This window comes from Eurosta solidaginis, chromosome 5 (assembly GCF_040869045.1).
Source record: "Eurosta solidaginis isolate ZX-2024a chromosome 5, ASM4086904v1, whole genome shotgun sequence".
Classification (NCBI taxonomy): Eukaryota; Metazoa; Arthropoda; class Insecta; order Diptera; family Tephritidae; genus Eurosta; species Eurosta solidaginis.
This window is the reverse complement of record NC_090323.1, coordinates 275380473-275407772: the sequence shown is the minus strand read 5'-3', so window position 1 is coordinate 275407772 and position 27300 is coordinate 275380473. Positions and strand designations below refer to the sequence as shown.

The 27300-nt window shown below is 36.9% G+C and overlaps 1 protein-coding gene across 13 annotated transcripts in view; it reads left to right on the top strand.

The window, feature by feature from the left end:
- Positions 1–27300, top strand: part of Rbfox1 (RNA-binding Fox protein 1) — a 347547-nt gene that overhangs the window by 22315 nt on the left and 297932 nt on the right. The gene's annotated exons all lie outside the window — the stretch shown is intronic.

Here is a 27300-nt window from a genome sequence, read left to right as displayed (position 1 = left end):
AACTTTGACCAAATTTTTCCAGGCTAAATCTGGCTGGGAACAATTTATTTGTTCTTCCTTAAGTTAGGAGTGTATTTGAAGCTATCTAAGCTTTAGTGGTTCGAAGGGCCAGCATTTCATTTTTTATAATTTTAGTAGTTATTTCAGTAAACTGTATATTATTTTATTTTATTTTATTTTATTTGTTCTTTTATAAGAATAGTGAGCACCTGTTACATCTTGAAATGTATTTAGTGGGGGCGTCACTTGTGGAAATGAGAAAAAAGTTTCCTTTTATGTATAGGTGGTGGGGGGGGGGGGGGGGCGAGCAATTGGCCTCTGAAGTATTGACTGCGTGTTGACCCTACTCATTTTGCCCCCGCTTGGGGTGATAAGCCTAAACTGTGTCTTTAGAAGATTTCATTAGCCAGTTGAGAATAACAAATGCGCTCATTGACCAACGAAATAATCGAAGACGTTTTAATAGAATAGCTTAAGACATTTTAATAGCAGCAGCCACCCCGCTACCCCAACGACTGCCAAAGGGATCCAACTGAGCGGCAGTGTGAGTATTTCTGCTCTAAAACACAAATGAGATTTCAATATCGAGTAAAACAGAACGACAAAGCCTTTCACGATTTACTAAAAACATTCAAATAATTTGTTTGAACAAAAATAAATCCATACACCTTATTCAAGGTCGGTGTACTGATCGAAACTTAATCCTCTAGAGATTAAGAAAACTTAATAAGTTGTAAAATGCATATTTAGCAATGATTTAGTTAAACGCTCATAAAATGCTTCAGCGCTTTTGCTGCCAAAGGTCAGATCTGCTGTAAGCAATTGCAAGACTCTTCTCTAAAGTGCAGCGTTGCCCTTTGTTTGTTTTTATAACTTCATTACATACTTGCATCTCTACAAGGTCGCTCAGAAATATATTGCCCATTAAGTACCTACAAGGTGTAGATAGTCACTAAGTAGTCGCATATTCATTCGGCTTGTAAATAACACTCACTGCTCGTATCAATACAAATGTAAATTCTTTCTCGTATCGTTCGTGTGCTTCTGAATGATAATAAAAATAAATGATGATGTCACACATTGATGCGCTGCAACAACAGCAACATGTGCTTCAGCTTAACAAAGTGGCGCTTTATGCATAAACGGATCTGTTTTTTCTTAGCTCGGATCGACTTGGCTAGCGAATGGCCAAGTAAGCAGATGTGTCTAAATGCAGCTGAGCTTGAGCACGAACGGCTGTCTACCATCCCCAAGGTAGTTTTGAAGCACAAGGTGTTCAATTATTATTATATAAACAAATATGTAAATATATGGATATGTGTAAATATTTTTTTTTTAATATTAGTGAAGAAAATTAAAAATATATGTAAAAAATCCATAAATTATTGACGAATAATGTGCCTGGGACTCAATTGCCTGACTGTGAAGCGGAGTTTCAATCAGGGCCCCAGAATAACAGTTGAACAAAAGTTACTGTTATTGGAGAGAGAAATAAATAAAGCGAATATTGATTTAATTTTGGAATGTGATCGCCTGTTTTATAATATTCAATTTATATTTTTGTTTTTATTATTACGTTTTCTTTAAGTAAATAATCAATGGATTTTTTGTTTGTTTTAAGATCTTTCTTTCTCTGCAACCCGCAGCTGCTATGAACATCAAGTTTTAACTTTTTTCTTGCATTTTTTACATTTTAATTATGGTTCAGCCGTGTCATAAAATAAATATTCCAAAACATTATTTATTTTGTTTGCAAGTATTTATCTTACTCTTTTAGCAATGGTTAACTTTTATTGAGGAAAAATAATTTGTTTTCAAATATCTCGGGGCCCTGGTTTTAACGGTTGATTAGAGCTTTGCTGCATTATAACATAAATCATTTGAGAGCGAAGATATGCGAGTCGGATTTGTTAAAATTCCAGCTTATGATTTTGTTTTTGTTTTCATTTGAAGTTAACCTTGAAGTCACGTTGTAAAATCACCTCGTCAATTGTTGCTTTTTCATAACTTTGATGGCTTTCGGCATTATTCTTTGTTTATCTTTTTTCCTCGATAACAATGTGTTAGCATTAAATTAATATGGCATTTAGTTGAGACTTTTATTTTATTCAATGCTTTATTGTTGTTAACTCGCTTGCATGATGATGCAGGGACAATTTTTATATTTGGAGGTTGCGATGAGACGTTCACATTGAAATTTGCATTGAACTAAGCGTGAAGTTCGCTCAGCTGTGGTATGGCTTCTAAGGGATTGAATGTTGGCTTTGTTATAAACAAGTTTACTGAAATATGCTTTGTTCCATAAGGTAATAAATGTCGTTTTCGAAAAAAATTCTGAGATAGGGTATTTTTCAATTGAGGTAGACAGGTTTTCAAAAATTGTCTAAGATAAGGCGTTTTCGAAACAGCAGCCTTTATAGGTATTAAGACTTCAACAGCAGTCGTGCCGAAAATATAGGTTGTTTTCGTAATAGTCGTACAGTTGCGATCACTGAAATAGTAGTGCGTACTTGCGAAATGCAGAGTTCCAATAATATCGCAAATTATGTGATATTGATGTAATTTTTTTTCAAATTATTATCCTTGTGTATGCTTGAACTATGTACATATGTGCAAAATATAAACCGTTTCACAGTAACGGTTTAAATTTTAAAGGAACAACCTCTGTTGTGAATGGCATGTCAGGGAAGCAGGCAAATATTAGCGTAGACCGAATAGTGCCACAAAATTTAAGTTCAAATACAAATAATTAGTTTTTTGTATAATAAGTTTGAACTATTTATTAATTATATATTTAGCAGGAATAGACAAAGAAATTTTATTATAACTTTTAGTAGACGAGGTGTGCACTGCAATCACGAAAAACGTTAAATTATTAAAGCCCTTATTAAAAATGGGAAAACATACAAAGAAGTGGACAAAACTGCTGATTGCTAGGCCGCCACTATACGAAACGCGATTACTTATCAAAATAAACCGGAAAGGTGGAGGGGGCGGCATAAATCATTAATGAATACCGTATGCCAAACTATCAAATATTCGAAGACTCATCCCACAATGTCAGCTGTCGAAATTTTAGACTACCTAAAGTTACCATGTAGTGTGCTTACCGCTAGGAGACGGTTTCGAGAACATAACCTCTATGCTAGAAGTTCACGTAAGGTCCAGCATTTGATCACGCGGTTCGTAGACTAGATTTTGCCAAAAAAATCCGGGTTGGCCTATTTCGAAGTAAAGGCTCTTGGCAGCTTGTTAGACGCCCATCAAATATGGAATATCATCCGGTATATACTGCAAAGACATTGAAGCATGAAGGATCCAGTATTATGGTATGGGCATGTTCTTTATATCATGGTGTGGGGCCAATAATTTGGATTAAAAAAATTATGAATCAAAAGTACTATGTTAAGCTCCCATTCGCTGAAAAAGAAATGCCACAAAAATGGGTACTACAGCAAGATAATGGCCCTAAGCATACAAGCAACTTAGCAAAATTGTGGTTTCGGGACAATAGAATTGACGTCATGCAGTCCAGATCAATCTCCTGACCTCAATCCCATTAAAAATCTTTGAGCTGAACTTAAAAAAGCTGTGTGGAATGCAAAACCAAAAAGCAACCACGAACTATGAGCTGTAGTGGTTCCGAACCAGAATTGTTATATACTACTATTTTGTATGTAAACAAATCTTTCGTGGACTTAATTTTGTTACTGCCTATATATAAAAACACGTTTGTCCCTTGCAATAAAATGAATCCAACTATTATTTTGGTTTTCTAGTAATTTCAAAAAATTTTAGCCGTAGGTACACACCAATATTTCAGTGCTCGCAGCTGTAAATACATAAATACATATTGTAACGAATTTAGGGAAATTCCGCTTATTTGAAACCTTCTGCTAACGTTCGAAACGCTAAACTGTTGATATATATTATGAATATTCAGTAATGCAAAATGGTCTTTATTAGACTACTTTGAGAGTACTTCACAATAACACTTATACTTCACAACCTGTTTAAATCAAATTGATTACTCAGCTTTCGCTGCTTTTATACCCTCCATTGCTTCATTCGCATATTTCTACTAAAGTCTAGACGTTTCGCCTTCTATAACTGCTGTATCTCCTGCTTTAAATTTCTATATACATGTATATTTGTAGTGTATGTCTATCTTATAGCCATATGCGGGTGTATGCGTCAGTACTACTTCGGCTGATGATTACATGTGTTTTGATTTAAAACGCAGTTTATCTGGTTGTTGATGGCATTTAGCGCGGTGGTGGTGCTATGGAGTTTTCTGAAGCCATGCTGATGAAAGGCTAGCTGCATATTTGCTTTGAAGTAGGGGAGCAAAATGGCTTCAAGGGTCTTGGCTACTGGCGATAGGAGAGATATCGGGCGATACGACTCTCCTATGTTAGCTGGTTTCCCAGGCTTTAGTAGCAGGACCACCTTGGCCATTTTCCATTTTTCGGGTATATTTGAAACCCTCTTTTCCTAGGCTTTTAAGCATCGGCATGGCTATGCCGTCTGGGCCCACTGCTTTGGATGGTTAAGCATGACCGATGGCATCCTCAACCTCTTTGGCGGTGATGGTAATTGGTAACGCTCTGAATTTATGTTTATGTGCGTGTCTGTTGGCCCTCCGTCTATCTTTGTCGACTGTAGAATGCATTATATATTGTCGGCAGAAAGCGCTCGCGCATTTTTTCACATCCGACAGAACTTTTTCGCCAAAGGCGATGGAAACTTTGTCATTGCACCATTCATGATAATTTTCGACTCGTCCATTTGGCCGAAGGCTAATTCAAATGCTCTTTGCCAAATCGCAGTCTCTTTTTAACATGCGATTTAGTCAACAACGGTACTTTTCTTGGACTCTCAGTCCAGTCTCAACGCTTGAAGACACTTTAAAGCATCTTTGATCTTAGTAGCAGCCGAAAATGGAAACTGCTTTGAGTATCTGACGACAAACTTAAGTTCTCTTACCGACATCGCTGGCTTTCTTTCACGCTTTTTGCCACTTGATGGCCTACCATTGTTGGTGAGCAACCAATGATATTTCGCACTTCCACATACGCTTTACCTTCAGCAATCATTTTTTTATGAGTTAGTTACAGAACATCATTCAAATAAACTAACCCCACCGTTCCTATTAAATTTTCTCAAAGATAGTATAACATTAATTTTGTATACACTTTTTCATGCACTATTAAGATTTTGACTGACTAAAAAGCCGTTGCAAATAAAATTTCATACAAATTTAACAAAAGCAACAGTTTAATCCTATCAGGTGATTGCATGTTTTGAAGCCGACTTCTTAGTCTAATGGATGTTACAGTAAATACCGAAAACATGCTATAAAGAAATGAAATGAGCCATAAGCACTACTAAGATTTTGAACGCAACTGTACATGTGTACTATGTTAAGTATGCGCATGCCCTTCATAGATGTCGCGTTGTTGGTCCTTTACACAATATTAAATCGTTTCCAATTATTTGTACTAAACCGTTATGCACCGCTATGAAAGTACATCTGTGGCACATCTGTTTCCACTTGAACCGACATCTTCTTTATTTAAACGAAGTTGCTGATTGAATTCAAGCGAGCTGCTACACCCGGCCGGAAATACATAAAAAATAAAATCCGCACTCCGTGGCGTATATTCAACAGCAGCGATACTCACCATCAACGCCACTTTACCCATAGGCGGTTAACAACCCGTTTTAGACTCCACAGTGTAGAGAGGAACAGAGTTTCTGTGTAAAATATCGATTCGGTTAACATTTCAAATTACCTTAAAGTAGTAGCACATGGCACGTATGAGTGAATTAATGCATCCATATGTACATGTGCACTTGTTTCAGCGAGGATGCTTTCAAATACTTTCCCCACAGTCAAACCAACGAGGTGTAAGTTACATAAAAACTAGTATTAAAACCGAGCCAACTGTATTCTTTCTTTAGAATCATCTGGTATTTTTGACAAATAAAACAATATTTTGACAACAAAATAATGGGTGACCTTCAATTTATCAATTGACTGATTGCGGATAGCAATGTGACTAGTCGAAAACTAGTTCAAAAGTAAGTAAAAACATTCTATGTAGTTCATTTATGATAAGTGAAAAGAATATAAATGCTGCCAGGCATGGTGAATATATATTCAGCCCCAAAGGAAGGGATTTGGTACGGGAAACATTAAAATTACAATATCTATGGTTATATTTTGGACTCTGGACACTGCAGTAGCTGGATATCATTCAGAAGATTCTAGTTGAAAGCCAATATTATTTTGATTCCCAAAATTTTCGGCACGGTTTTTAAACGTGGCATTTTATAAAAAAGCTTCAACCGACGTAAGCAAATACAACAATTTTGTTTATTAATGAAGATGTATTAATGGCAGAAATTCTATTTTATTTAACCCCCTCTCAAATATTGTCTCACTTTAAAAAAATATATTAAGTAAAAATAATTGATTTTGATCAATTTTCTTACGAAGATCATTTTTTTTAAGTTGACTTAAGCTCCTTTAACAAGCTAGCACATTTACATAATTTATAGGAATCACACTCCCAGTTGCAGTAATGAGCTCAACACCATCAACTTCATCTCCTCTTGCGGGAATTCAGAACTGTAACTTGGCAACATCGCTGCAAACAAACAACAAATTGCTATGAACGTAGTCTGTACATTCCACATGTAATTTTTAGGGCAACAACAAACGAGTTTCCGCAATGATGTGTGTGTAAATGCTAGAAAAGAGATGCCGAAAGGACGTCGAGACAGATGAAATAGATGGTAATGGTTAACGATAGACGGCGGCTTTATATGTATTACTGTCGCTTTTGAGTTGCCAGAGGCGAGAGTGAACATCAACAGGGCGCTTCTTCTTTTTGTAGCAATGATATTTACAAACGATGTGGATATATATGTATATGAATTTGTAAGGATACACGCGAGATAGAGAAAGTGAATGACCATTGTATCCTTGACATCTGCTGAGCGGCTCAGCCTCATAAAAGCGATAAACATAAAATACTTAATAACAAAATGTGGAAAGAATGACAGAAATGGCCAAATATTAAAGCTACAAATTACTTGAGTATCAACAAAATTATGCGTCATGTATTATTTTGCCTATGATTTGAATTGCAAAGGAAAGTCAAATGCCCAGCATAGGAAGAGTGCGGGCGGTGTTCTCATTCACCAAAGAGCGGAGTTGTACACATTTCACAAACTTATATAAGAATAATTTACGAGGGCATGCAACAGAAATTACAAAATGAGTATATTAGTGACAGAAAGAAGAGTATGGAGTAGGAGGGATGGTAAATGTGTACGAGAAATTAAACAAATAAATTTCAATGCCTTCAGTTCGCAACGTCTGGTTCAGGGACCTCGCAAACAAAGCAGCATCAATAATAATGTACAGATGTATGTATGCCCTTCAATAGTGTAAACATAATGGAAGCAAAACAGAAATAGCACGTGTACACAGTTGAAAATTCGAGGTTAAATATTAAAGCATTTTGTAATAATTTGTAGTTTTTGAAATTCTCTACATCTTTTTTTAAATTTTAATTCGATATCAAAATTGACTCTGAATAAAAAATCATCATAATTAGTCCTTGCTTTATTAAAAAATATACCTGTGTATGCGTAACACTTTTTGTATTATATTTTATAAAAAAGTTACCTACAAACATAAGAGTGATGCTTATATAAGCTTTAGCACGCTTCTTTAAAGCAGCACAAAATTGGGGAGAATTGTAAAACCTTCCATCATTACACAAATACCTGTATTTTACACATAATTAATCTCTAGTTTGGCAACTTTGTCGAACTAATTGGAATATTGATAAAACGATTAAGTCAATCTAACAAGTTATGCAGTGTTTCAACCATAAACGTGTCCCTCTCTCTCTATCTTTCTTCAAGAGCCATCAAACAAAACAAAATCATGGGAGAATGGTCGGAAATAATCAGACATTGCCATCGTTTAATGAAAATCCGTTCTCTCGAAGAAGCAGTCGATAAATCCTGAAAATGTATGGGATTGCTTTTAGAGCGTTAGCTATAACATTACGAGTGGAACAAATACACATCAAAGCGATTGTTTCGAGGAGGAGCTATTTTGCACCACCTATTTTCCAAAAACGAATAAAAATTAACACTTCAATTTATGTCCAACTTTATTGATTCGTGATCGCAGTTGAAGTGATTTCAATTGTCTTATAAGCGAGAGTAGAACCGTAATAATATGCAAATACATAAGTACATAGGTAGGTATTCAAGTACATTAGAATGAAGTGGAAAAGAAAATAAATATGTTTGGTACATTGCAGGAGAATTACAGCTAGGTATGCGGTCATGATATTTAGATTTGTAAATCCCGAAACGCAATATTAGTGCTGCTGCGAACATTCTCCCCCCGTTGGAAGATTTAATCTTTCAACCACATCCGTTTCGATCGGTAGCACAGAAACCTTTCCCACAGATCGCTTAACAAGTCCATTAGCGGTGCGAACTGTTACAACGCGAACTACGCCATCGCTACCGTGAATTAAACTATCAACACGTCCTAGTTGCCATTTGAGTGATGGAAGGTTTTCGTCTTTCAGAATGACCATATTACCAACTTGAATGCTCCCAGTTGATTTTCTCCACTTGACCCGTTCTTGTAGCAGCGAGAGATATGAACTACTCCACTTTTTCCAAAATACTTGCTGTAGGTGGCAAACGCGCTGCCATCGATTTAAACGGCTTATATCGAGATTTGTTAGGTCTGGCTCAACGAATGATGTGAACGGCGCACCTATCAAGAAATGAGCGGGAGTGAGTACATCAAGATCATCTGGGTTCTCTGAAATTGGACAAAGTGGACGAGAATTAATAATTGCTCCAATTTCGCACACAAGAGTGCGAAGCTCTTCAAAAGTTAGAATTGAGAGGCCAACGGTGCGCAAAAGGTGGAATTTCGCTGACTTCACCGTCGCTTCCCATAAGCCGCCAAAATGCGGGGAGCGAGGTGGAATAAATTTCCAAGCGATGCCATCTGATATGCATAGATTATTAATTTCGGTGATATGCGAATTGCTTAAAAATAGATGCCTCAATTCAAGTAGCTCGTTCTTAGCCCCAACGAAGTTTGTTGCATTGTCTGACCATATGGTGTGCGGTTTTCCTCTTGTGCAGATAAAACGTTTCAAGGCCGCTAAAAATGATGGTGTAGAAAGGTCTCGAACTAGCTCCAAGTGACAAGCCTTTGTGCTGAAGCACACGAAAATGCATATGTAGCATTTAATTGGTGGTCGGTTTCGAACTTCCGACTTATAGTAAAATGGCCCACAAAAGTCAACGCCAGAGGTTAGAAAGGCTCTGCTGGGTTGAACTCTGTCAGCTGGTAACATGCCCATGATATGCTCGTATGTTTTGGGTTTCAAACGGAAGCAGCGCACACATTTGTTGATAACACTGGCAACAGCCTTTCGTCCACCAATTGGCCAATATTGCTGTCGAATCGATGCCAGTACGCTTTGTGGACCCGCATGTAAATATTTACGATGAAAATAATCAATTATTGCCTTTGTGACTGGATGATTCTTTGGCACCAAAAGCGGGTGTTTTGCTTCGAAGTTCATGTTTGAGTTTTGCAAACGCCCACCGACACGAAGGAGCCCAAATGAGTCGACAAATGGATTTAAAGAGTTAAGCTTGCTTGAAGAGTTAAGCTCCTTGTCAAACCTTAGCGCCTTGAGCTCTGCTGCGAAATAAATTTGATGAATATTACGAATTAGCAAATATGTTCCCATTTTAATATTTGACGGAGTTAACGGCTTGTTGTCTTCGGCAGTTCGGCTGTGTCGAGAGAAAAAATAGATATACGCAAACACGCGCTGCAACTTGTCGAATGAGTTATGGTATTTACAATCGAGTGTTATGTCGCGAAGCTGAGAAGCAACTAAAACATTGCGCCGTCGCTCGGGCAATTCAATGAGAAAATCCGTGTTATTCGGCCAATATGATCGATCCTCTAACAAAAACGGTGGTCCATGGCTCCAAAGCTTCGAGCTTAGTAGTTCCTTCGGAGTGCATCCCCTTGAAAGGATATCTGCCGGATTCAATGAAGTAGGCACGTGATGCCATGTCATACCCTTAGTAAGCGTTTGTATTTGGCTCACTCTATTTGAAACGAAAGCGTTGAAATTAGACGGATGTTCACGAAGCCAAGACAAAGCGACCATTGAGTCCGACCAGCAATGGACTGAGTGAGGATGCGGAAAATCTTGCGAAATAGACGCAACCAATTCCGCAAGTAGTAAAGCTGCAGATAATTCTAGCTTAGGGATAGTTAAACTCTTTAGAGGCGCAACTCTTGACTTTGCGCAAAATAAACATGACTTATAAAACCCATTATAGTCCGAACGAATGTATACGCATGAACCAAATGCTAATACGCTTGCATCGCAGAATGCGTGAATCTCAAAGCTCGAATGAGGGATAATTGCATAACGAGGAAATTTGAAACTAATTACGAAAGAAAATTGCGCGCAAATATCATTCCAAGTAGTTTGTAGCGATTGAGGTAAACTTTCATCCCACTGTAGTTTCTGTTTCCAAAGTAATTGTAAGAAAATTTTTGCTTTCGCAATGACTGGTGCAACAAGACCAAGCGGATCGTAAAATTTGGCAATGTATGAAAGTACCGCACGTTTTGTTGTACGTACGCCATGATCAATAGGCGATAAAGCGAATAAGAAATTGTCAGACTTAGGATCCCAAACGAGACCAAGTGTTTTTGTTACGTCAGTTCCATCATGGAAGCTTAGTAGACTTCCACACTCTGATTCAAAACCTCGCAATACACCAGCTTCGTTTGAACACCATTTACGAATGTTAAATCCACCACGCTGAAGTAAGCCTTTAACTGATCCCTGATCTCTAGTACTTCTTCTATTGTATCGCCACCTGAGATGAGATCGTCAACATAAAAATCTCTTCTTACTATTTTTGCGCCTATAGGAAATGATTTCTCTTCATCGTACGAAAGTTGGTGCATAGAACGTATGGCTAAAAATGCAGCAGGTTTTGTGCCATACGTTACTGTATCTAGCTTATAAATTTTTATCTCATCGTGAGGGTGTTCGCGCCATAATATACATTGAAGGTATTCGTCTGGCGATGCCATACGTACACATCGATACATTTTACATATGTCTCCACATATGGCAAATTTATGAAGACGAAACTGTAAGAGAGTTTTGAACAACTTCGGTTGAATAGTTGGACCCGCTAGCAAAAGGTCATTTAGCGAAAAGCCCGTTGTTGTTTTTGCAGAACCATCGAATACTACACGCAATTTCGTTGTTGTGCTATCAAGCTTATGCACACCATGATGAGGTAGAAAAAATTTTGTTACTTTTGCTTGTTGATTTGCTAGTGACATATGGTTTAATGATAAGTACTCTCTCATGAATGAAGTGTATTGATTTTTTAAGTTTTCGTATTTTGCCAATTTTCGCTCTAAGGTTTTAAACCTGCGCAAAGCACGATCATATGAGTCGCCAAGTGAGCTGAAATTTGTTTTTGCGGGCAGGCGCACTGAGTACTCGCCCGTAACTAACCGAGAGAAATTTTCCTTGAAGTGCTGCTCACACCAATCATCTTCTTTTGATGGTGACGGAGCGCAGTCGAAGCAGTTCTCTATTTCCCAAAACCTTTTGACGATATCGTTCAAGTTGTCATTTTGTTGTTGTTTGTGGGTCTCATGACTAAAGACAGTGATTAGTGATGACTGTTTCTTGTTGTGTGAAACACCACCAGCGACAACCCAACCCAGTCGCGTTTTTTGTAATATTGGCATATTACTAGCAATGCGAATTTGACCAACGCACATCAAATCAAAAAACAAATCTGCACCAATGAGCAAATCAATACGTTGTGGCTTGAAAAATAGTGGGTCTGCTAATTTAATTTTTTGTGGTACTTTCCATTCTGATGAAAAGTTGCATGTGGGCTGATAGTCTGTAATACTGGGTGTGACTACAGCTGTAAAAGAGGTTTGGTAAGATTTATCTTGCGATTGTGCGAAAACGTCGATTTCTTTCAAAATTGTAGATTTTTTGAATGGGAGTTGCAACAGATTTGCAAGTCGGGTTGTTACGAAATTTATTTGAGAAGCAGAGTCGAGTATAGCACGACAGGGAACGAGATTGCCTGATCGATCTTTTACTAAAACTATCGCTGTAGCTAGCAACACATTATTATTACAGAGCGATTTCGGGGCTTGAAGAGCCGAGGTTGAAGCTAAAGACGAAATAAGTGTTTGCTGAGACGAAGGTGTTGTTTCACCTTCTGGCCGATTTGAAAACAAGGCAGTAGATGCGGGAAGGGGGTTCATATGCAGAAGCGAATTGTGTTTTGCTGTGCAGTGACGGCAATGACCAGACTTACATCGTTGTAGACTATGACCTTTGCGTAGACAATTTAAGCAAAGTTGCAATCGCTTGGCTTCTTTGTAACGCAAATTCGGCGAGAAGTTTAAAAATTTCAAACAGCTGCTTATGTTATGATCTTTTGATTCGCAAATTACACAAACGCTAGTACTACTTGATGCTACTAAGACGTTTTTAACACTTTTATTAATGTTTGAATTTTTTCCCACCTGATTGCTAGGTGTTTGCGGTACCTTAGCGCTTTCCAAATTTTCCCTCAATCGGCAATGCCTTTCCAAAAACGAAGTCATTGAACCTAACGTTGGTAATGTCTGCATCGGCAATTCCTCTTCCCATTTTTCCTGCGTCTTTTGATCGAATTTTCTAGTAATGATATATATCAGTAATCCATCCGAAATTTGCTCAGGTGTTGCCAAAGTATTAAGTGCGCGTAAATGCGAATTGAATTTGTCGCTTAATTCGTGTAAGCCAGTAGCAGAACCTCGATCAACAGTCTTCAGCCCGAAAATCGCTTTCATGTGTGCCTGAAATATAAGAAGTTAGTTATCGAAACGTTTTTTAAGCAAATCTACGGCCTTTTCATAATTTTCTTCAACCGGCTCGAGAGAGCAAATGGTGTCCAAAGCGGCTCCTTGCAAGCTAGCGCGCAAATGTTGAAGTTTTTCCACTTTGCTCAACTCTAGATCCTTGTCGATGACGCTGCTAAACATGGCGTAGTAGTTTGGCCAATCGATGTATGCTCCACTAAATGTCGGTATCTTCAGTTCAGGAAGTCTGGATTTTCGTAGCGATGAGTGCGGTGTTGAGTGGAGTTCATCAAAATGCTTGGCAGTCGATGAAAGCTTTACGTTTGACTTCCGATGCATATTGAGTTGGCGTGACAGCTTTGCCTTGACCTCTAAGTATACGTCGAAAAATTCTGCTCGGACGGTTCCATCGAGTTCGCGTGGATCAGATTCTTCAACGATCGACTGTACCTGGTCAAAGGTCTCCTGCATGTTGTTCACGTGCTCTATGTGTACAAGAAGTTCAGCTTCATCGAGCTCAGAAACGCACTCAGTCGTTAACCTTTTATTTAGTGCCATTAACTGGTGCTTAATTGAAGCACACTTCCTTTTATTGAAAGAGATCGAGTCGGCGATGTTGATTGATACGTCGCCTGATGTGACGTCGCTAACTCTTTTGGATTTGGTGTTTTTTGGCATTGCGAAATGGCTGGTTGCACCACGAAGAATGAAATTGAATAAAAGCAACTGTATTATCACGAGGTATCGCCGTTATACGATTATACGGTTGCACAAGTAAAAATTGTGTTTTATTTTTTGCACGAGATTTTTTGCGATTTGATTAAAAAAGATTTTGTGTAGATATATAAACTCAAATAGTTTTTTATGTTCGAATGACTTCCAACCCGATCACGTCGGGGTCATCAAATGTTTCGAGGAGGAGCTATTTTGCACCACCTATTTTCCAAAAACGAATAAAAATTAACACTTCAATTTATGTCCAACTTTATTGATTCGTGATCGCAGTAGAAGTGATTTCAATTGTCTTATAAGCGAGAGTAGAACCGTAATAATATGCAAATACATAAGTACATAGGTAGGTATTCAAGTACATTAGAATGAAGTGGAAAAGAAAATAAATATGTTTGTTACATTGCAGGAGAATTACAGCTAGGTATGCGGTCATGATATTTAGATTTGTAAATCCCGTAACGTAATATTAGTGCTGCTGCGAACAGCGATAATTTCTCCCTATCAAACCAAGACAGAATAAAAAAAATATTTAGTTGCTTATTGAATTAAAAAAAAAAAAAACGGTATCATTGTGCATATTTGCTTTCATTATTCGGCATAAATAAATCTCAATAGAAATTTTGTCGTTATCTCTAAAAATGTATAAACTGCTGTCTATTCAACCACAATAATTCAAATTGAAACCCCAAACAGAAGGGTCAGTTTTATAAAAAAAAACCGAAGAGTTTATGTAGAAAAGTTTCAGATTTATTCATTCATTCATTTATTTAAGAAATAATTATTAGTACATTAAGATGGTGAAATCTTTTATCGTACAAAAACAGGTATCATAACATTTGCCATATTTATAGAATTGGCTTACATATGTATGTGAAAATATATTATTTAAGCTTTGATTTTTCAGATAGAAGAGGAATAGGGGAAGAAAGGTTATAGAGTAGAGAAAAATAGTTTATACATATGTTTTTACATAATTAAAAAGATTAAGTGCTATGACTAGAGAAAAAGCTATAAAGAGTTCGTCTAATAAAGTATTGACCCCTGGGGAACGCCCCTCGTTATTTCCATTGGTTCCGCTACATCTGTTCCATTGCTAACAAATTGAGACCTGCCTGATAGATAATTTTCTATCATCTTTCGAACATTATTACGAAATTTGTAGTATTTTTGTAGTTTATAGCACAGTAATGAGTGGTTGAATGAGTGAAACACTTTCGAAAAATCGACTAGGCACTCTATTTTTGGGATGATGTCGAATGTTGGCCACCTTCCCAATTTCAGGGAAACAAGAGGTTGTTATTGAATGGTTTATTATATGGGTAATAGTCGCTATTATGAAAGTGTTAAAATTTTTACAGTGTACTATGTATATACTGTTACGTCTGAAATAACAGGAACAATATTTAAAACATATTGTGGTGAATGTTAACATCACTATGCTATTAGTAAATAAATGCAAAACATCAATAAAGCAAGCAGCCACATTTGTGTACATGAACACATCAACGTAATCCATTTACACACGTACATAGAAGGCGACGAAGAATATCTCACATACACATATGTAGTCATCAGCTAAGAGCAGAAGTTGTTACTCACACATACACACGCATATAGTTAAATAACCAAGTATGCGCGCAACTGGTCCATGTTCGTGAAAAGTCTAGACCGTAGGAGAAATATGCGAAGGAGGCAACAGAGAGTATAAAAGCAGCGCAAGCTGGGGAATAACTAATCAGTTTGATTTAAACACGCTGTTAGTTGTGAAGTGAAGTATAATTGTGAAGTACTACTTCCAAAGTAGTCTAAACAAAGGCCATTTTGCAATACTAAAATGAAAGTGTCTTCGTACGCACGCCCCAATGCTAACGCAAAAATCTAAAGTTTAAAATTTATGGGTACCTCCGAACTCCCCCCAATACCTGCCGATACTCTATTTACTAATACGTCCACCAATCAGCGTAAAGACTTTGCGCATTAGCGCATATGGGGAAGCCCCTCAATTTTTTGCGTTTTCTGCCATTGGCATATTTTGAGTTAATCGCTGTTTTGATCTAGATTCCGCTATGCAACTGTCGATTTCCGTCCCAAATTCTACTGTATTTGCTTTGTTTTTCTGACAAATGATAATTTGGTTTTTATGTCGAAAATGTTGTGCACAAATAAACAAAAAAATCACGTTATCTGCGAAGTACATAAGTTAACAAAAGGAGTATGCAATAATTTTCAATTTGATATATGCTGTTTTTTTTTTTGTGAAACAATTTGGTAAAAAAAATATAAATAAACTAAAACACGTCAAACTCATTTATTTAGTAGGCAATATTGGTCTTGCTCTTGTCGGAAATTGTTTTTGTAATTTTATTTTCCGATAGAGTTTCGTCAGTATCTCAGGCTTGAGCTCGAAGCAGAAGTAAACTAGTGTCATTATAGGTAGATAGTGTTAGATAGGTATTGCACAATAGACACTTTTAAAACTTTCGATTATAATCTGAGACCTGGCAAGAACGTTTCAATGTTAACGGAAAAAGTAAGCATCTATGAAAAAGGCATCAACAAAGGTGCTTCGAAGAATTGCTTGATTTCATTAATGATTTGTCATAGTTCGGCAACAACAAAGCAGATTTTTTTTAGGCGTGCCTTATTAAAACCTAACTGCGCTATAATTTTTCGTTTATTTCAATCAACAAAGTTCTACTGAGAACTTTGTAAGCAAAACTAGGTCCACAACGTTTGATTGGTGAAAGACATAGACTAATCCTAGTAATGCAAAAGTGCTATGCATAAAAAAAAAAATTATTTTTTTGTTTGTGCTGTTTGAATTAAATCACCTTTTGTTATTTTTAACATAAAATATTAAGGCAATTCACAACGCCTCCTAGCCGTCGTAAGTGCCAGTTTTAACCAAATTTTATATAGGAAACCATGGAAACAACCTAAAAGTTAAGACTTTACAGCGAATACGACACTCTGGTGAATTGCCTAATTGTTTATATACTAATTAATTGAAACAAACATTTGCTCCTTTGTTTTGAGATTTGGTCCTTTTTTTGTTGAATTTTGCTCTTAAATGAAAGCATGGTATGGCAACTGTGATAAGATGGTTCAGCCCAATGCTCAAATATGGCTGATGAAGTAAAGATACATAAGTATTTCCTTTTTAGCTCGGGGAAAGGTAAAGAGTTTTATGTGGAATTTTTTTTTACATTTATGAGTTCTGTCACAAATTTTTTAAGGCCTTGTTGTCGTATGAATCATTGAAGTCAAATTTTTTGAGCACCTCTGGTGTAAGTAAATTAAATAGACAACACATACGAATGTTTTTAGGGCGAATTAATGGTGGCTTATAACCAGATAAAACAGCTGATCGAACCTACCTTATGGAAATCAATGTAATCGATTAATGGTGCCATACCATAACGCTAACTCGGCCACCGTGGTGTGATGGTAGCGTGCTCCGCCTCCCCGCACACCGTATGCCCTGGGTTCACACCCCGGGCAAAGCAACATCACAATTTTAGAAATAAGGTTTTTCAGTTAGAAGATAATTTTTCTAAGCGGGGTCGCCCTTCGGCAGTGTTTGGCAAGCGCTCCGGGTGTATTTCTGCCATGAAAAGCTCTCATTGAAAACACATCTGCCTTGCAGATGCCGTTCGGAGTCGGCATAAAACATGTAGGTCCCGTCCGGCCGATTTGTAGGGAAAATCAATAGGAGCACGACGCAAATTGGAAGAGAAGCTCGGCCTTAGATCTCTTCGGAGGTTATCGCGCCTTACATTTATTATTATTATTTTTTTTTTTATTTTACATAGTGTTGTATAACCGATCGAAATATCTAGCCGTTATTAATATTATTATAAAACAAGAGTTTTTTTTTGATTAGTCGGTTATTTCATCAACAATTAACGACAATGTGTTTGCCAACACTTTTCTTTTTAATGCCTGCCATAAATTATATCCTAGGTGAAATGTTATTGTTCTGGTACATTTTATTGACTAAGCAATTTTTTATGGCGAGAGTTCCAATGAAGTAAATTCAAAATTATATGGGGCTAACTAACTATGTGGCGAATTTTTTGGCAATATTTTGAATTTTTACCTGAGTGAAAAAGAAAGAAAAGTACCAATCGTGGCTACTGCCTAAAAAAGACCAAAATTGAAGAAAAGGGACCAGCGGACCAAATGGGGTTGGAAGGGACAATTTTTGGTCCAAATGGACCAAAGGGGCACCCGTGAAAGCGAAGAAAACTACCTTTCAAATTTCTCCACAGACACTGGTAAGTTTTTCGGTGATGACAGCGTTACCACTTGGGCCAGAATCGCGGATAAAAGAACTGGTAACGATATTCGGTTACATAATGTTCTGGGTACTATTTTACCGGTAACGCTCAGAATCGGGGTATAATTCGCCCTTTTTTATGCTTTAACTAATGGATGTACGTTTTATTGAAATCATTTTATTTTTGACTGCTGTGCCACCACAACTTTAATGTTCCTTTGCAAAAAAAATAAATAAAAATTAAGCCCCGCTGAGCTAAACACATTCTGCAATCGAGTTTCGGTTGCGATTTTATTCACTGGCGGAATGGCGACGACGATTGGCTGAATTAATATTTACCGAAGGTACCAACCACTCATGAAAATAAAATATCGTGGAATTTAATGCACAAATTTAAAGCAAAATTTATGAAAATTGAAGGGTGGAAAAGCGATGTTCGGTGTTAAGTAGAGCTTTTTACTTTCCAACCATTTTACGCTTTACCTGCCTGACCTGACCGCCTGCCTGCAACCCTTCAACCACAATCGAGGGCAATATTTTTGGATGTTTTCCAAAACAGTTTGCTGTCGAAATGAAAGTGCTTAGGAACAGAATTGCACTAACCAATGTGAGCAGCGTTCATTGTCGGAATGTACTTAAACATTGCCCTTGCATGAGGACTTAAATACAATTAAAAATAAAATTGGGTAACTTAAGTCCAAATTCTTAAATGCAATAAAACAGGCTTTAAGTTGGTCGACTGGTATGTTATGTGAGCGCCCATCTCATGGCAGTTTCTTTTCACGGAGCATTGATGATAGGAGGGGTGATTTCAAAAAAAGAATTTGAAAACGTGAAAGTCCGCGCGGTGGCAGAATAAATGCAATATTAGCCGTGTTTTTTTACACGCGTATACATTTCGTTTGCGCGTGAAAAAAACGCCTATCCTCGCTTAGATAATGCTTAGGAGACCCATCTAGCGGCAGTGGTTAAATAACTATCTTCAGAACAGGGTGTACCTAAAATCAGAGACACAACCCTCTGTTGTATTTCTGTGTATAACGTATAGCTGAATCAGTTGTGATAAATAGTGGACGCGCATAGAATACATAGAATTAGTGCAGAGGGTGAAACATAGACACATATTTCAGTTACATCTGAGTATAATGCGTATTGAAATTTAGTAGTACTAATTTTATGTGTAGCAATTTCAGAGGTGTATTTAAAGTTTGTCGCTTAGCAGTCCATATAAAGTTTAAGTGTAAGATGTGAAAAAAAACACAGCCAATGTTATACAAAATTAGAATATACAATGATTATCATATCTGGTTGCGACTGCTTTTGGTTTATGGAGCATAATCTGAAAAGCGCCGATTAGCTTGACTAAACTAAAATAATTTCACAGATTAAATATTAAAAGATTTTTGGCAACTGAAAGGACTTAAATAATAAATTATAAAAAACTATCAAAATTTGGTTATTGATTCATGAAATATTCACGTGAAACTGTGTTAAAATTTCGATGCTGACTTCAGAGTAAAAGCATAATGGAATTAAGACAGGGATGAGCTTCTCTGAGGGATTATTTTTTTACGTAACATACATGGCGACTAATTTATATTTTCAATTGGCAATTATTTATACGATTATGTAAGTACGTATAGTTCTTATACACACATATTACAAGTGAATTTTACTTATCGAAAATCAAAATCGTTTTAGAATAAATGCACACACTTACACACTTATGACTGAATATTGATTGCTAATACACTGTTTTCGTGTTTATTTATTTGAATTATTAAAAATTCTGTGCGCTTCCTTAGGCTTCGAAAACGTGCCCACCGGTAATGCCATTGGCCGCCAATGCAAAGCAAAACACGAAAAACAATAAAAATAATAAAAGTTTATATTCAGTTGGGTATTTTTTCCACTCCGCAGTCAAGTCCAATAAACTCGTACAATATTTTAACAGCCAAAGAATTTTCAGTTCATTTGCATGAAAATTTATTTCCGCCAAATTAATGTAGTAGAGATTTAAAAACAACAATAATAATTGATTTGCGTCGATTTTTGGATCGGGTAGAAGAAACGTGTTGAATACATAAAAAGAGTGAATAATGCCATGCGGGTTGGTAGAGGCAACGGGGGGCGCATTCACTAATTTAGTGTTTGCTTTCAGTGTGTATGGCAAGCTTTTTAATATTAATTATGAACTATGGTGAAAATTGGTTTTGTTAATAAATCGATGCCTGCGCCACCTAGTGAACTTTTATTTACGGTTTTAATGCATTGTCATTTCGTTCTAAACGATGATCCCAGCTCAAAGTCCTTACCTCGCGCCAAGAAGTTTGTCCGCAAAGCAAATTCATACAAATATCGCAGCAAGGTGTCTTGTATAGGTTCTAAATTCGTATTATTTGACAAATGCATACTGGGTGCATATTCGATTTGTTCGTTTTTACAATTTAAAACGATGAACCTTTCATATGTACTTTTTTTATATTAAAGATTAGCATTTCAACGCACGTCGGCTGCGTGTGTCAGTCAGGTGTGCAACACAGCATCAAAATTAAATTTCATGGACTTCTTGTGGACAGCAGAGCTTCCTAAGCTAAGTTGCGCAATACGATGACGGACGATAGTATTTATTGGAGTCGGAATGTATGAGAATCCGATCACCCTAATAAATATCAGTTTCAAAAACTCAATTCCTACATGTTTTACGCCGACTTCGACCGGCACCACCTACCTCTCTGCTTCCTAGAAGTTTTTAGTAAAGTATGTAGCAAACTCGCATACAAAGGTACGTGGTCTGAAAAAAGTCTGTCCTCGCCATCTATTCCCCATAACGCTGCACCGCACATTACAGAAATGAATGAATTAATAATTAATAAGTAGGTGGAGCCTTTGGAGTTTTGGTCTATCAGACCGTGAAGAACTTGTTTCCCCAAACTCGTAAGAATAGTTTTCAGGATCAATGTTGATAGTTTGAACGAATAACGAATAAAATAACAAAAAAAAAACCAAAAATAAGATTGAAATATTTTCAAATTGCTGAGCCAAAGGAAAATGTTAACAAAGGAAAAACCAAGCGTGCTCTTTTTTTATAAAACCCTTCAACTGGACGACTTCCATTGTAGACTCGATTGGAATAGTTGGAACTGAAATCGAAAGTTCCGATATATCGAAATCGAACCTCTGTTACAACCCTGCTATATATATCCCCCTCTCTGTACGTAGGTACATACATTCTTTTGGATTGGTATTCTGTATGCGAAACATCCATGACGAGTGCGTTTTGTATGCTTTCATTCATATTTCATTCAATTAATGACGTTTGTTGGACAGACGGACGCCAAGCAGTGAAATTTGGCACTAATGCATTTTTATACTCAGCTGAGCAGAGCTCACAGAGTATATTAACTTTGTTCGCATAACGGTAATCCGTAACGGCATAAACTAATCGAGATAGATATAGAATTCTATATATCAAAATGATCTGGGCGAAAAAATAAATTCATTTAGCCATGTCCGTCCGCCCGTCCGTCTACAAAAACGATAACTTGAGTAAATTTTGAGGTATCTTGATGAAATTTGGTATGTAGGTTCCTGGGCGCTCATTTCAGATCGCTGTTTAAAATGAACGAAATCGGACTACAACCACGCCCACCTTTTCGATATCGAAAATTTCGAAAACCCGAAAAAGTGCGATAATTCATTACCAAAGATGGATAAGGCGAAGAAACTTGGTAGGTGCGTTGACCTTATGACGCAAAATAGAAAATTAGAAAAATTTTGGACAATGGGCGTGGCACCGCCCACTTTTAAAAGAAGGTAATTTAAAAGTTTTGCAAGTTGTAATTTGGCAGTCGTTGAAGATATCATGATGAAATTTGGTAGGCACGTTACTCCTATTACTATATGTGTGCTAAATAAAAATTAGCGAAATCGGATGACGAACACGCCCAGTAATGATATGGTGCAACAAAATACAAAGATAAAAGATAATTTCAAAATGGGCGTAACTCCGCCCTTTTTCATTTAATTCGTCTAGAATATTTTTAATGCCATAAGTCGAACAAAAATTTACCAATCCTCTTTAATACCTTTAATTTGGTACCCATATCGTACAAACACATTCTAGAGTCACCTCTGGTCCACCCTTATTGCGATATCTCGAAAAGGCGTCCACCTATAGAACTAAGGCCCACTACGTTTTAAATAATCATTAACACCTTTCATTTGATACACATGTCATACAAACACATTCCAGGGTTACCTAGGTTCATTATGCTAAATGGTGACTTTCCCTTATTTTGTCTCCAAAGCTCTCAGCTGAGTATGTAATGTTCGGTTACACCCGAACTTAGCTTTCCTTACTTGTTTTCGTTTGCATTTGTTTCCAACTTATTTACATTTTCGAATTTGATTTGAATATTCATTCTTGGCCCCCAGGAACTCAGGTGCGTGAAAAAAACGCATTTTCTGATTTTATTCGAATATCTTTTTTTTGAAAACTAGACCAAACGAATACAGAATATTTCAGTTTTATATCTTTCCGCTTTTCCTCGCTCAATTAAAAATGTCTTTGGACTTTAATGGAGCGACGCTGAAGAGTTGCGCTTAGATGTATTGGCCTCAATGTGATTAAATGTTTGTTGTAATCATGTTGTTGTTGATTTAACTGCGTTCATTACAGCTGTCGTGGAATTGATTAAATATTTGCCGAACCATCAATTTGCATTAGTAAATAATTTCAAACAAGCCTTGAACGCACTGCTCTCTGTAGTACGTTGGCCGGCCACCCTCATTCCATAAATAGTCGAAGCGGGTTACCAATCAACCACGAAGCTAATTTATCGGCAAAATATTTTTGCTAAAAGCCACAGAATGTCTGGCAAATGTTTGGCCATTTTGTGATGCGTTCATTGACGTTTGACGTTGAACGCTGTCCGCTGGTGGCCGTTTTAGTTGTTGGTTGTTTGGTGGTTGATGGGCGCTGATGCCAAATCTAGAGCTGATTAGCCGAAATAGTATTTATCTATGTAGCTGCAATGTGTTTTGTTGCATGCAACCCATCGAAATTATGTGGGTGTGAGTAACGGTTTAATCATCATTGCTGGCATCCGTCACTGACGCTACAGAAAATTGGGCTGTCAAATGTGGCACCTCTGGCGAATGAATGGTAAAGCAGCATTGGTTGGTGTCACGGTTAAATTATAGCCTTCCGAATGATAATAAATCCACCTGATATTAGTGCTCCAATATTTCTCAATTTATTTACTATTAGTTGTTGGGTTTGATGTCGACAAACATTTTTAGGTTTTGCATTCAATAAGTGTTCTAAATTCGATAAATTATGGTTGCACCTAAACCCTGGGGCAGCTGGCTTCTAATTGATGACTCTAGGGCTAAAATTTTTCTTGGTTCACTGAAAGAAAAATACTGGTAAAATCAACCGAAATACGGGTCAATTTAACCGAAATTTCTGTCAATTTTTATCCATCGCAACAAGATGTTAAATCAACTGCGCACAAAGCGTTGATTCGTAATTGACCGTTTTAGTAGTCAAATGAACAAAAAAAGTTGTTGCGACAGCTTTGTACGAAAGTACCGATGTTGCGGCATTTGCAAGGCAGATGAGTTTTCAGTGAGATCTTTTCATGGCAGAAATACAATCGGAATGCTTGCCGAACAGCGCAGAGGGGCGACCCCGCTTAGACAATTTTCTTCTAATTTAAAAACCTTATGTCTAAAATGTGTATGTTGCTTTGCCCGGGGTGTGAACCCAGGGTACTCGATGTGGTAGGCGGAGCACGCTACCATCACACCACGTGCATATGTGCATACATATAGTACACAGCATACATAAGTACAAAGTAGAGAGCGCAGTGAGCGTAAAATTCTCTTTGAAATTTGCTCATGTATTGACTGTTGATCGCTGTTGAAATGACCAGTGAGATCAGTTGTGTTAACAAAAAAATCAGTTTGATTAGGAATCTGTAAATTTTACAGAATTTTGTTAACTTAAGAGCGACAATTTCTCTTCTGTTGAAATGACTTAAACTAATTTGATCGCTTGACAAAGAATTCGGTCGAATTAACCATAATTCGATCAATTTCACCGAATATCCTTTAAGTCAAGAACAACAGAACCGATTTGTTGATTTTACTAGCACCATTTCTTTCAGTGTTCGAATTCCAGAAAGTCGTCGCTGAGTAAATTAAACTCTTGCCCACGAGTGCTACTTTGAACTGAGTAGGCAAATAAAAGGAAAAAAAATCACGCTCTACAAGTCGCTCATCGTACATGTACTGTGAGAATCATGAATGGCTTTAGCGGAAGACGAGATGGCTGTTGGACTGTTCCAGAGAAAAGTTTTCCTAAAGATTTATGGTCCTGAATTCCAGAGTTGTATACTTTATGAAAAATATTGTATACAAACAGTTTTTTATATGAATGAGTTTTGCTGTTTCCAAATTATGCACCTCAAGGATGATACTCACATAAAGTTAAACGAAAAATTTTGGTAATACTTTTTAGTTAAGAAAAATTTTTTTTAAATACCCATTTACCAAGTTTATGGCCCCTTTGGCGAAATCGTTACTTTGCATCTAAAAAAATTGTGTAGGGAGGTTAAACACGAATTTGAGCCAACTGGTTACAAATGGGTTTGGCCCATGGTCTACTAGAATAAGCGTGAATGTTGAAAGGGCTGCCGGCTTATCCCACCCAATTTTCAACCTCACATATGCAGGGCGAGCCCTGTTACAAATATGAGGCTCTAGCGATCCCAAGTTCCACACGGATGGGGCTGGATGACCTAGAAGGTTCAACGTGCTCACATTAAATCGTTCCCGAGAGGGCCGACCTACTACCTTAACGATTCCGCCAAGCCTGGGAAGCAAAATTTGATCACCAGTTCCTCTTACCAAATGAGCTTTTCCTTAGAAGGGTTTGAATTCCAACAAATGCGAATGTGTTCGTTTGTTACGAATACACGACAAGGCATAGAAAAATTCAAACGCAAATTCGGTAGGCAAAACAAAACTATGTGTACCCAACGGCAACATTTGGAATGAGAAGCTGACATTTTTCAGAATAGTAAGTAAATAAGATACGCCCTAATGTAGAGTATCATCACGATTAATTTGCTTATATCCAAACTAACTTTATCACATCCATATCAGTCTTTTATTTTATTGTACAAACTTATTTGATTCTCGCCATATTTGTTTTTTCTCTCTCCGTGTGCTATTCCACCTTCAAAATGTGTGATAAGATAAGCGCCCATACAATTTCAAGAAATCAACCAGGCATTTATACTTACATACGATGTTAAGTTGGTAATATGTGTAGGTAGCACTTTGCTTATCTTAACCCAATGAAACGTAGTTAAAGAGAATAAAGTGGCCAATCAGAGTGAATTGATAACACCGCTACACCTGACACCAGTGCGTTGGTGCATATGAAAGTTGGTTTGATTGTGTTTGTTATATGAAAGGAACGCGCTCAACTTCAAGTTGTCATTTACATACAATCCAAGTCATATGTTAGCAAAGTATATAGCTTATCGTTGTTGTTGTTTTTACCATTCAAATCCACCCTCTATTATTCATTATTCATTGTGTTTATCTTAATATGTTGATCGCAAAACTTATGGCATTAATTTTGACATGTACAATTGTTGCTGTCATTTATTTTTTACTCATCTCCTTCCTCCTGCTCCTGTTTTGTTTTTTTATTAATCCCTTTGTTTTTATTTGTTTGCTTCTGTTAATTGTATGCGATTTTCGGCATCCTTTTATTCGTTATTTTCGTGCGTTTTGTCTTGACTTTATATACCGAGCCCAACCCATTTTGTGTTTTTGTTGGTTTTTTCTTTGTTCGTTCATTGTTGTAGTTATTTACAATTTTTAATTTTTACTATTTACGGGGTTTTACTTTTATTAAATGCCAATCAAGAGTCATTAACAAAGCATCTTGAAACTAGAGATGATGGTGACCAGCCGAAACAAAAGATGATCAGATAATCCACCCAAGAACAAATACACACGCAACTCAAGTTATGCATACTGGAAAAAGCAGAAATAAAAACGTTGCCTCATAACTATTAGGAATCAGGAGAGAGGATGTTGGGGAAGCCAGTTTGTCAAATATATCCATAGGTTACCATAAGTGAGATTCCTTACATATTTGGCTTTTCTTCAACTATTAATTTTGCTCTTTTTTGCTCAAACGTATCCCTAATTAACGCTTTAATTAGCAATAAAAATATTAATGGCATGTGTGGGCCATTTTCTAGAATACGCCGTTTAAAAAATATTGAAATGGCTTGCCTTCGCAGGTCGCACCGAAATCGGGATTTCTGGTTACTCAACGATTGACATGCAACACAAAAGTGATTTCCTCTCGCCGCTCATCGACAAGTGTCTGTGGAGCGTCAAAGAACAAGAATCGCATGCAATATTAAATCGATTTTTACATAATGTTGACCGTCGAAGTTGCGGTAGCCTTTGACTCTCCTCATATCTAACGATCGTAAACTCATTCACATTTCAGAAAAATAATAAATCTTAATTATAATTTGTAATTAAATAACATTATGTATGTTATCAAAATTGAACATAATGTTTCAACTATGGATTCGTTTAATCACACCAACATGTATGTGCAAATATCCACTCATCTGTTGCACCATCAACGCTTACATATTGCCTCTCCACGCGTTTTCTCGTTTTGAAAAATTGAGAGTTCACTAGAAGAGGCAAATTATCGATTGCGGTCATCATCGATAGTGGCCATTTCTATGTTCTATATGTGACATTTCATGAAAGTAACCAAATTCTTTTCTAGATTTCTTATCAAATTTAATTCAGTCGAGTTACTGGCGATAAGTTTTGCTTTTTGTTGAAACTCGTTACTTGGGGATGACGAGGAAAGCGGACGGGCACCGAGTTTTTTGTGCTCGGCGACCTGCTTTATGCTATCCTTCTTCTGTTGTCAAATCTGGGTTTTGTAACTTTTTTTATTGAAGAACTTTTTGTTGATTTGAAATATGATACGCAACTCGAAAAGATAAGTTACCGAAAATCAGCAGCAAAAGTTTTAGCGTGTGAACGGCGATTAAGAAATCGAGTGAGTTTACTTTAAGTAAACAGTCCCGAAAATTCAAAAACACAGAAGTTCTTTTCTTTTTTCGGCTATTTCTGTGGCGTAATTTTTCGAAGTACTCAGGCGTGTAATATTATTATTATCATTATGAACTTATAAAAAAATAAAAGTTATAACAAATAACATGTTACAAACATTTATATAGCA